The following is a 12,600-nucleotide window of genomic DNA, read 5'->3' as shown; positions in this document are numbered from 1 at the left end:
AGAGCCCGTGAGCCACAACTACTGAGCCCAGCTATTGAAGCCCACGCGCCTAGAGCCCATGCTCGGCAACAAGAGAAGCCACCGCAATGAGAAGTCTGCGCACCACAACTAAGAGTAGCCCCCGCTTGCCACAACTAGAGAAAACCTGCGTGCAGTAAGGAAGACCCAACACAGCCAAAAATTTAAAAATAAATTAATTAATTTTTTAAAAAAGAAATAAGCATTGGCTATTCAGAGTCTTTTGTATTTCCATACAAATTGTAAAATTTTTTTTTCTAGTTCTGTGAAAAATGCCATTGGTAGCTTGATAGGGATTGCATTGAATCTGTAGATTGCTTTGGGTAGTACAGTCATTTTCACAATGTTGATTCTTCCAATCCAAGAACATGGTATATCTCTCCATCTGTGTGTATTGTCTTTAATTTCTTTCATCAGTGTCTTATAGTTTTCTGCATACAGGTCTTTTGTCTCCTTAGGAAGGTTTATTCCTAGGCATCATATTCTTTTTGTTGCAATGGTAAATGGGATTGTTTCCTTAATTTCTCTTTCAGATTTTTCATCATTAGTGTATAGGAATGTGAGAGATTTCTGTGCATTAATTTTGTATCCTGCTACTTTACCAAGTTCATTGATTAGCTCTAGTAGTTTTCTGGTAGCATCTTTAGGATTCTCTATGTATAGTATCATGTCATCTGCAAACAGTGACAGTTTTATTTCTTCTTTTCTGATTTGGATTCCTTTTATTTCTTTTTCTTCTCTGATTGCTGTGGTTAAAACTTCCAAAACTATGTTGAAAAATAGCGGTGAGAGTGGGCAACCTTGTCTTGTTCCTGATCTTAGAGCAATCTTGAGAAAGAAAAATGGAACTGGAGGAATCAGGCTCCCTGACTTCAGACTATACTATAAAACTACAGTAATCAAGACAGTATGGTACTGACACAAAAACAGAAATATAGATCAATGGAACAGGATAGAAAGCCCAGAGATAAACCCATGCACATATGGTCACCTTATCTTTGATAAAAGAGTAGAACATACAATGGAGAAAAGACAGCCTCTTCAATAAGTGGTGCTGGGAAAACTGGACAGCTACATGTAAAAGAATGAAATTAGAACATTTCCTAACACCATACACAAAAATAAACTCAAAATGGATTAAAGACCTAAATGTAAGGCCAGACACTATAAAACTCTAAGAGGAAAACATAGGCAGAACACTCTATGACATAAATCACAGCAAGATCCTTTTTGACCCACCTCCTAGAGAATTGGAAATAAAAACAAAAATAAATAAATGGGACCTAATGAAACTTAAAATCTTTTGCACAACAAAGAAAACCATAAACAAGATGAAAAGACAACCCTCAGAATGGGAGAAAATATTTGCATACGAAGCAACTGACAAAGGATTAATCTCCAAAATATACAAGCAGTTCATACAGCTCAATATCAAAAAAAAAAAAAAAAAAACCCAATCCAAAAATGAGTGGAAGACGTCTAAATAGACGTTTCTCCAGAGAAGATATACAGATTGCCAACAAACACATGAACGTATGCTCAACCTCATTAATCATTAGAGAAATGCAAATCAAAACTACAATGAGATATCATCTCACACCGGTCAGAATGGCCATCATCAAAAAATCTACAAACAATAAATGCTGGAGAGGGTGGGGAGAAAAGAGAACCCTCTTGCACTGTTGGTGGGAATGTAAATTGATATAGCCACTATGGAGAACAGTATGGAGGTTCTTTAAAAAACTAAAAATAGAACTACCATATGACCCAGCAATCCCACTACTGGGCATATACCCTGAGAAAACCATAATTCAAAAAGAGTCATGTACCACAACGTTCACTGCAGCACTATTTACAATAGCCAGGACATAGAAGCAACCTAAGTGTCCATCGACAGATGAATGGATAAAGAAGATGCGGCACATATATACAATGGAATATTACTCAGCCATAAAAAGAAATGAAATTGAGTTATTTGTAGTGAGGTGGATGGACCTAGAGTCTGTCATACAGAGTGCAGTCAGAAAGAGAAAAACAAATACTGTATGCTAACAAATATATATGGAATCTAAAAAATAAAAAAATGGTTCTGATGAACCTAGGGGCAGGAAAGGAATAAAGACGCAGATGTAGAGAATGGACTTGAGGACATGGGGAGAGGGAAGGGTAAGCTGGGATGAAGTGAGAGAGTAGCATTGACATATATACACTACCAAATGTCAAATAGATAGCGAGTGGGAAGCAGCTGCATAGCACAGGGAGATCAGTTCAGTGCTTTGTGATCACCTAGAGGGGTGGGATAGGGAGGGTGGGAGGGAGATGCAAGAGGGAGGGGTTATGTGGATATATGTATACATATAACTGATTCACTTTTTTATACAGCAGAAACTAACACAACATTGTAAAGCAATTATACTCCAATAAAGATGTTAAAAAAAAACAAAGAAATATGAGGACCCTAATTAGTTGACCAGATTCCCTTTCTAAAACCAATCACCAACTTTTTGTATTATAACATCAGAGAAAAGGGTTTATCTTCTTGAATGAAAATTTGTAATATGTTTCTGAATGGATTGAGATAGATATTTGAAGCACCTATCAATTAAGAGGCTACATTAATGGTCAGGTATAGGTAAAGAAGAGTTGAAATAAGGTTGCTTTAGTTGAAAGGAGAAAGACAAGACATATGAAAAAAATGTATCAAATGTCATTCAATAGGATTTGACATCCACTGGATATGAAGGAGCAAAGAATAGAAGATACTTTTATATAGGAGAGAAATGTTGCAAAAAATAACTAAGAGAAATCACTCCTTCAACAGAAACAGAAAAACAAGAGAAGACGTTTGCTTGGGGAAAGAGACTTTTTTTCTGTTAAATTATGGTTGATTTACAATATTGTACTCGTTTCAGGTATACAAAATAGTGATCTTTATAGATTATATGCATTTTAAAGTTATTATAAAATATTGGCTATATTCCCTGTGCTATACAACACACCCTTGTATCTTATTTAATACCTAATAGTTTATATCTCTTAATCCCCTACCCTTATTTGCCCCTCCACCATCCCTCTGCCCACTGGTAACTATAAGTTTGTCCTCTGTATCTGTGAAGCTGTTTCTGTTTTATTATATTCACTTATTTTTTTTTATTTTTTAGATTCCACATATAAGTGAAAATATACAGTAAAAAAAAAAAAAGAAATAAGCAAATAGATACATTCTATGTTTTTCTCTATTGGTTATGAATGCTCATTGGCACTTCCCTGGTTATGGTAGCAGGGCGACTGGCATTTCTGAGCGACAATGCAATGCCATCCAAACTCTGGTCAGGTTATTCTAAATTTCCCTCATTATATTGTGTATTTTCCTCGGTTTCTAAATTACACATCAAGTCTTCTGTTTTTATGTCTGGATCCTCAGCAGGTGGAAGGTTTTTCTATAAATGACACAAGTCAAAAGCCATAAAAAGTTTTTAAATTCAACTAAATACAAATGTTAAATTGCTGCATGAAAAAACTATAAACAAAGTCAGAACGTAAACAACAACAACAAAAATTTTGCAACACATACAACAGACAATAGGCTAATTTCCTTAATGTTTAAAAAGTTTCTATAAATAAGTAAGAAAATGACTATCCACCCAATAGAAATGTGGGCAAAAGACATGCAGGGACAATTTTAAAAAATACAGATATTTTGTTTTTCAGTTCTAGAATTCCATTTGATTCTTTTTAATATTTTTTATATTTTCTATTTCTCTGATGAGATTTTTTTATCCTTTTATTCATTGTGAACACATTTCCTTTATAACATTGTGCATAATTTTAATGTTTCAATCCTTGTTTGATAATTGTACCATCTGGATCATCCTGATCTTGGTCTTTCTTGATCATCTTTTCCCTTAAAAATGGGTTGCAGTTTCCTGGTTCATTGTATATTGAGTAACTTTAGATTATATCCTGGACATCATGAATGTTACGCTGTGGAGATCCTGGATACTATTAGAGCCCTCCTAGGAGTGTTCATGCTTCTATTTTAGCGGACAATTAACTTCAGTGGATAGAAGCTCAAATCTCACTTCTGTTCTGTCATCTTTAGTTGGGCTAGTTGAAGTCTACACCCTACATGCATGTGTTCAAAGGTCAGTCAGAGATGTGAGCAGAGTTTGTATATCAAATTTGGGGCTCCCTGTCTCTAGTTATTTCCTTTCCAGGATTCTCCAAGTTGTATCTGTGGTCACCTCAGAGCAGAAAGACAGCAAGTTTTCTGTTAATTTAAAATAAATCCAGTTTCATAGTTCTCCAGGATGCCTGGCAAGGGCAAACCAAGTCCTCTCTGTAAGGGCACATCCTCAATCCAAGTCTCTCATCATGCCTACAGATTAAAATCAACCAAATAAGGACTCCAATTAAAAATGATCAAATAAGTGAGAAATCCACCATGATCCAGAGTAATCAGTAACCATAATCAGCAGTATTTGTACCATGAGTACTTTAGATATTTGATATGTCACATATAAAATGAATAGAGAATATTTATAGAAATAGAAGAGAATTAAAAACAGAAACTGTGAAAATAATGTGCCATGTTTTTAAAAATTCAAATAGAACTCCTAGAAGTGAAAAATAGAATTAGTAAAATTAAAAATTCAATAGATGGATTAAACAGCAGATTAGATACAGTTAAGAGAGAATTAATGAGTAGACTATAGATTTGAAGAAATTAGCCAAAATGTAGTACAAAGACATGAAAAATATGAAAGCGAATATAAGTAACTAATATATGTCCAATTGAAGTTCTATAGGAAAGAAGAGAAAGAATATTCACCATATAATTTTTAAAACAATGGCTGAGAATTTTCTGGAATTGATCAAATAGCTGTTCTTCATGGTCAGGAAGTACAACTAATCCCATGTAGGACAAATAAAAAGAAATTACACTTTGACACAGCAATTTGAAAGTGCTGAACACCAAAAACAAAGATATTTTCAAAGAAGCCAGAGAAAAAATACACGATATTCCCAAGGAGAAATAAGTAGACGAACTATTGACTCTCAAAAACAATAGAAACCAGAAAACAGTGGAATAATATCTTTAGTATCAATTCACAATTACATTGTTGGTGAAACTATGGTACCAAGAATAGGGATGAAATAAAGATATTTTGAGACTGAGTTTACCACAAGTTAGGACTTCACTAAAGGAATTTAAAGGATGTAGTTCAGGTAAGAGAAGAATGACCCCAGAAAGAAGGTCTGATATGCAGGAAGAAATGGTGAGCAAGAAATTGGTAAATATGTGAATAAATAGTTTTTGAAAATTGACTGTATAAATCAACAACAATAATAATGCCTAATTTAGAGGGTAGAGCTACAAGATAGATGTTAAAATATTTCACAGCAATAACATGTAATATGTGGGAGGTTCTTGGTATTTTGAAGGAGAAGGATAGAGCTATTGAACATTTTAAGATTTTATGTCAGGAATATCTATTAATATTTTAAGGATAACCAATACAAGAGTAGAGGTAGTGCACACAAGTTGAAATCATTAGAAGGAAAATGGAACAAAATATACCTCTTTTTAAAAATTTTAAAAGGAGAATAAAATAAGTGTGAAAGAAGGAAAAACAGGAAAAAAAATAAGATGCTAAGTAATCAAAATGAATTAAAAACAAGTTAAGAGACAGAGAGTGTCATATAAGATTTTAAAAATTTGGCACTATGCTCTGTATTAAACATATCTGAATTTAAGTATGCAGAAAAGTTGAAACCAAAGAGATGGATAAATATATACCGGGTAAATACTAATCAAAAGAAAGCTGAAGAGACTGTATTAATATCAAACAAGAGAGACTTTTAGGAAAAAGAGAATTATGAAGGTCAAATTAAGGATGAAAACACAATGCCAGAAAGTTCAATTCATAAGGAAAACAAAATAATTCTAAATACCTATGCACTTTATTAAACTCTCCTTAATTATCCCATTTGAGCGTGTCTTCTCCGCTGCCAAGACAGCTTAATACACCAAGTACTGGCAAGAGGGTGAAATCATAGGAACCCATACATACACTGCTACAGAAGTGTGAAGTGGTAAAACACTTCGGAGAACAACTGAGCAACATTTAGAAAGTTAGAAACGTACATAGTCCACGAGCCAGCAATTCCATTCCTAGATATAAGCCTAGAAAAACTGCTTCTGTCTATTAAGAGACACTTATAAAAGTGATCTTCACAGCAATGTTGTAATAGCAAAAGATTAGAAACCACCTAAATATCAATAGGAAAAGGATAAAGAAATAGTAGAATAGTCACACAATATAATACTATGCAGTGGCTTTTAGAGAGCCAGTAGCTACATATATCGACGTGAATGAATCCAACAAACATAATTTTAAGATGACAAAAGAAAATGGCAGAAGAACATACATAGATTGATACTATGACTCTTTAAAACATGCAAAAAAATACAATTGCTTAGGAACACAGCGTATATAACACATGCATAAAGAACTGTTTGGAAATGATAAATATCAAATTCATAATAGTGGCTACCTCTAGGAGGAAGAGAAGTTGAGGTGGTTCCAAAAGGGTATAAACAAGGGGAATTTAACTGTGTTGGCAATATTTAATTTCTTAAGCTGCGTGGTAGGTTTATGATTATATGTGATATTACTTTTAAAATTTTGTGTAGGTGTTGGAAAATTTTTTAATTTTAAAATTTAAATAATAAGAGAAAAAAGGGGGAAACTCTAAGGTTTAGTAATGAGAAGATAAAATGTTCATATAAGATTGCAACGTAGATTGTAAGGATAAAAGAAGAGAACTCCATTTAAAACAAGGCTTAAAACCATACGTATCATATGCTAGCATTTGCATATGTTATGTATGCATAAATTATCTCTGCAGAGATACACTTGAAACTGGTAATAGCAGTCTTCTGGTAAAGGGGTCAAGTGGCTGGGGGCAGGGTTTTTATTTGTGTGTGTTTTAAAATTTGGAATCATGTGCATTTGTCATCTGTATTTTAAAATAAACTGTTTGAAATGACTTATAATACAGTCACTCTGCACCAGACCAGCACTGGTCCTTAAAACAAGGGAGAGCCTGGTATTTAGTCACGACTGGAGACCACATGGTGCTCAAAGCCTAAAATATTTGCTATTTAGTCCTTGAGGAAAGTTTGATGACCCCTGATTTGGAAGGATGTGGATTTGAGAGATGAGGGTGAGGGAAGTATCAAGAAAGATATCTTGAGAAAAGGTTGGTTTTGAGCCTGAGGATGTAGTGAAATGCTTGGGGGTGGTACTCACTGAGCCAGAGCCTACAGAAGGAGGAGCCATTGTGGTGAAGGGGGTGAGTTGGGGCAGACAGGAAGTTCTAGAAGATTCTGGCTATTTTGAGATTGAGATGCAGCAAGATGTCCAATTGGTGATGTCATTAGGCAGTTGGATATATGGATCTGGAACTAATTGGGAACTAAGAAATTGGGGCTGGAGATACAGAACTGGGAGTCATTGCTGTAGAGGCGGAGTGTGGAGGAGGTTATTGATGCAGTGAGAAGGAAAGGACCTGGGGAGGCACAACTCTTTAGACTGGGCGAGAGGAAGAAGAGTTGACAGGGGACTGAGGAGAGGTGGCCAGAGAATTCAGAGGAAGACCAAGAGGGTATGGAGTCACAGAATCTAGGGGAAACATCTTCTTAGAAGGGGCTACTGGCCCAACAGTTCAAATTCTACTGAGAAGGGCTGAAGAGTGAGCATGGCTGGTGAACTTGATAAAGATTATTTTCAGTAAAATAGTGGAATTCTAGTGAGATTTTGGTGGGCAGAGAATGAGAGAAAGGACGTTCCAGGCTGAGAAGACTGAATCAGCCAAAAAGGGGGCCAATGAAAAATAAACCATGTGTAAAGAATGGGGAAGAGAGTGGAATTCCAAGTCCTAGGAATTCCTACTCTATTCTGTAGACATTAGGGAACCAACGCAGGGTGTTCAATAGAGGAGTCCTATTAAGAGAAGATAAACATTTCGTTTTTTAAAAAAAGAAGATTGCATGCATGGCTCCTCTCTGGGAATACTGAGATTCAACTTTGAAGGTTAGTGTTTTAAGAATTAGGACCCAATGCCTCTGTATCAGTCCTTGTTAAGACTGAACAGAGAAAGAATTCATTTCATGTGACTACAGGGAACCAAGCCATTTCCTGACGCACCTACACTTGAGACTTGGGGAAATGGAATGTGGAAGATATGGGTACTAGTAATTCTGATGAGGATTTAATTAAGAACTCAATTTTCCCAGACTTCCAGTACTTGACTGCCTGATGTTTCTTTAATAGGAACTGTTGATATGTTCTAATTACGGTGGGTTATTTATGGGATCAGGTCTCATCTCTCCGCTCAATTATGTTTTGTTTGGGAGATTTGCCTTCTTTCATGACTCTCATTCTTAATTGAGTCTATTGTCTTCCCTGAAGATGTGCTTAGTCTGGGGACCCATTAGTTTGTGGCTTTTCCTCTACCAGAGATGCCGCCACACTTAACGTTTCTCTTCCTTTTCATTGATAAACTCTGAAGCCATAGGGAAGATGACTCCATCCTCCCCCATTCTGGGCACCACCTGTGGCTGTGCTCCTGGCCCATTGCTTTGCCCTACAAACTCAGCTTAAAGCCTTTCTTTATATTTAAAACTATGCCTGGGTATTAGATATCTTTAAATTTCTGAGAAAACTGCAAATTTCAGATGCTTAGAGTCAGGAGACACATTTGATATTCTAATAGTCAGTCAAATTCCAACAGATCTGATTTCAACTGGAGTTGAAGGTATGAAAAGTGGAAACGTATGCCCGAGGACAGGAACAGCACAGATGAAGGTATGAATGCTTGGAAGTATAGTGTGTGTTTCAGTCCTTGCTAATCTATTTTGAAGACACACTGACCATGATGAGATCAAGTCAATGATGGAACTGACACAAAACCTCAGCTCTGCCGTGATTTTCTAAATGCCCTTATCCCACTTCCTCTTTCCTCGTATAGTGCATGGCACACAATGGGTGTGTAATAAATGTTTGCTGGACTGAAATGAGTCAGCACAGAAGTCTATAACCCCCGTGCTTCCTCAAAGCCCTTTCAGCCTAGACTTGTGGGATAAAAATGCAACAAAGGAGAAATTGACAGAGGGGCTTGATTTATCACAATTTTGTGATTATAAAGGAAGAATTTCATGCTACAAACATCTCCTTCTTCTGGTCATTTACATTCCCAGTTTTGATTCTATGGCCTTTCAGATGTGAAGGAAATACGTAATGGGATGAAAATGTGAAACACTAATACAACTGTTTATCATGTTCATTGAAGAGGGGTATTGATTCCCGGGAATGCTCATGAACTTGGGGATGCTTCCAGAGTGCAAAGATTGCTTTCTCATGACACGCCCCTCTCTGTCTGCTCAGCAGAGTCATTTCAAGCCCCCCAGTGCTCTCCTTGGCACTAACACAGGTGCTCTCTGGGGACTGGAAAAATCCCCCCGTGGAGGGAACCCTTCTTCACCTTTCACCTCCAAATCTGACTGATGCTTCAAGGTCTGGTTTTGAGTAACACTCTTCATGAAGTCAATGCTGTCCTTTTCTGAAGTCACTTCTCTACACAGTGTAGAACCTCATGAGGCCATATGCCATACATATACTGCCGTTTTCTCTCACTGGTCTCAACCTACAACAAGAGGTTTGTATTCATTTTCTAGTGCTGCCATAACAAATTACCACACAGTGGCTTAAAAGCACACCCATTTATTATCTACAGTTCTGTGGGCCGGAAGTCTGGGCACGATACCCAGCTGGGGCCTCTGCTGAAGGTCTCACATGGTAGGGGCTAGACTTGGCTCTCACTGGAAGCTCCGGGGCAGATTCTGCTTATAAGCCCATTCACATTGTTGGATGAATTCAGTTCCTTGTGGTTGTATGACTGAGGTCCCATTTCCTTGCTGGCTGTCAGCCAGAGCCTGGTCTTTGCTGTCAGAGGATGCCTACCTTCCTTTTTGCTGCTTTCATGTGGTTCCCCTCCAGCAATGGTGGGTCAAGTCTCTCTCACGCCACCAATGTCTCTGACTCCTTCTGCCGCATTTCTCCCAGCCCAGCCAGAGAAAGTTCTCAACTTTTAAAGGCTCATGTGATTAGATTGGGCCATGTGAATAATCCAGGATAGCCTCCCTATTTTAAGGCTTGTGATCTTAATTACATCTGTAATGTCCCTTTGCACTGTAACCTAACATATTCACAGGTGCTAGATATTAGAGTATGGACATGTTGGGGAAGAGGAGCATTCTGTCCTCTTCAAGGGGTGATGCCAGGAATCCAGCCTTCCTCATTGCTGTCTTTCCTACAAGGTCTAGCATGGGGCCCAGTGTTCCATCTCCTCTGGTTTTATCCTTCCTCACTCTGTGGAGCTGTCTCTGTGGTCCATGGTTCCAACCACAGTTTCAGGGGAAATCAGCTTCTCTGCAAATATGTCAATCATCTCTTCTTTTTGTAGAATACTTAAAAACTGATACAGCAAGATAGGTGAGGAAACTAGACTCAAAGAGGGCAAGTCACACAGGGAATAAGAGCATTGACAGGGCATGAGGTCACCCTGCAAGGGCCAGAAATAGGTCTCAGGTCTCCAGATGGCTAGGCCATTACTCTTCCCATTCCCTGCAACCAAAAGCCAAGTAGCTAAGGAACATACCTTCTAGCTTTCCAAGAGAATTCTAAGGGAGAAGCTGGCAAGCCAGTTGGAAGTTTGGCAAGCTATCACTTGGCTCCAGCTGCTAAGAATTTGCAATGGTAGCACCCTCCCATAGTGAATGGTACACTCTGGGCACTGGCACAGCCTAAATGGAGACACCAGCTTGGACAGAACTTCCCTGCCTTTTCCAAGCTGGCACATGGTTCTGACTTGGCCATGGTTCAGCTCCGGGTAACAGATTGAAAGAGAGGAGAGAAAGTCAGAGAACCACAGAACAGTTGAGTTGGGAGTGGGGGCAATTTAGAGATCATTGCCTTCACCTGATTTTAGAAATGGGCAACTTGAGGACCACAGGGATGGGGAGGTTGCCCAAGCAAGCAGAAGATTCATGACTAAGACCCAGCCACTCTGCTGTCCAGAGCAGAATTCAGTTCTCAGCCCCATGATATCCTGGTCCTTTCTATTCAGTCATCCTGTGAATTTACCCTTACAACCCACAGTGTTATAGCTTATATGTGTGTAGACACATAAATATGCTTGTCTGTGTTCACCCACACACACACGTACTAGCAATCTTAGTAGAGTTAATGGTTGAGAGCCTGGACACTGAAGTCCGGCTCTCTAGGTTCAAATCCCAACAATGCTAACCTTGGGCAAGTTACTTAACCTCTCTGTGCTTCAGTTTCCTCATTTATAAGTGAAAATACTACTAGTACCCACTTCATAGGGTTGTTTTGAGGATTCATTGAAATGCTATATGTAAAGGGCTTAATATGGTATCTGGCATATAGTAAATGCTGGGAAATTGCTTGTTATTATTTCCAGAAATTTACTGCCATGCCTGCCTTGTGTTCTCTTGGTTGGGAAATAAGGACCTAATAAAAAAATAATAATCCTAAACCACAATACTCACAAGCTGAAATGCCTGCAGGGACTGGAGGTAAAAGTGGGCTGGGTATAAGAAAATTTGTGCCAGCCGCCTCAATTCTATTTGATCTTCCATTTTGAACGAGAAACGAACACAGGGAAATATTTCTCTACTATAGGAAAAACAACAGTGCAAGCACAGTGATAAATGGTGACTGTACTTTGGCATCAGTACCAGGGACAACAGGGAGTGGTGGGGACTGTGGTGAACTGGAGCAATGGAGAGCATGTGCCCTGTTTAAAGGGGTGGTTGCTATTCAGTTTCACCTGATTGCTGCCATGTGGGAATTCACATCTGCTGTTGTCAGATCTCTTGATTTTTTTTTCAAGAGAAGCCAGAAATCTGCATTTTTAATGTAAAATCTTCCAATTATTAAATGTTGGCTCAACTCTTTGAAAACATTGGATGAGCCAAACAAAACATCTGTGGACCAGACTCAGCCGCAGCTGCCAGGACTCATTTTCTGCCTTATACTTTTGTGCTGTAGTCATCATCTTACTCAATCCTATGGTGTCCATGTGAGCATCGTCTGGTGGCTATCGGTGGCCCCATCTGGGGATGGGATAAAGAAACCCAGAGAGTGGCAGCTCACTGCAGGTAACTCAGCTAGTTAAAGGGGGAAATCTGAGATTATAAACTGGATTTTCCATAGAAGACTGCATCCCTGTTTCTAAGATAGGTCCTTTCCTTCTCTGGGTTTCAGTTTCCCCATAAGCAAAACAAATAAAGACAATCTGGGTTTTCTCCCAGGGCTTATTGAGTACTATCACGACTTCTGGCTACTCCTTATAACACTTACTACCTGCCAGGCTCTAGGTTAAGCACCTTTCATGGTGGGACATGTGCTGTTTTTGTCTCCTTGCTTCCCTCCTATTGGGGAACATTCCTGCTCCTCTTCATGTGTTTCTGGTAGAGCCATTAATCGCAGT

Source organism: Eubalaena glacialis, chromosome 9 (genome assembly GCF_028564815.1).
Source record: "Eubalaena glacialis isolate mEubGla1 chromosome 9, mEubGla1.1.hap2.+ XY, whole genome shotgun sequence".
In the NCBI taxonomy this organism is placed as follows: domain Eukaryota; kingdom Metazoa; phylum Chordata; class Mammalia; order Artiodactyla; family Balaenidae; genus Eubalaena; species Eubalaena glacialis.
Note: the sequence above shows the minus strand (reverse complement) of the source record.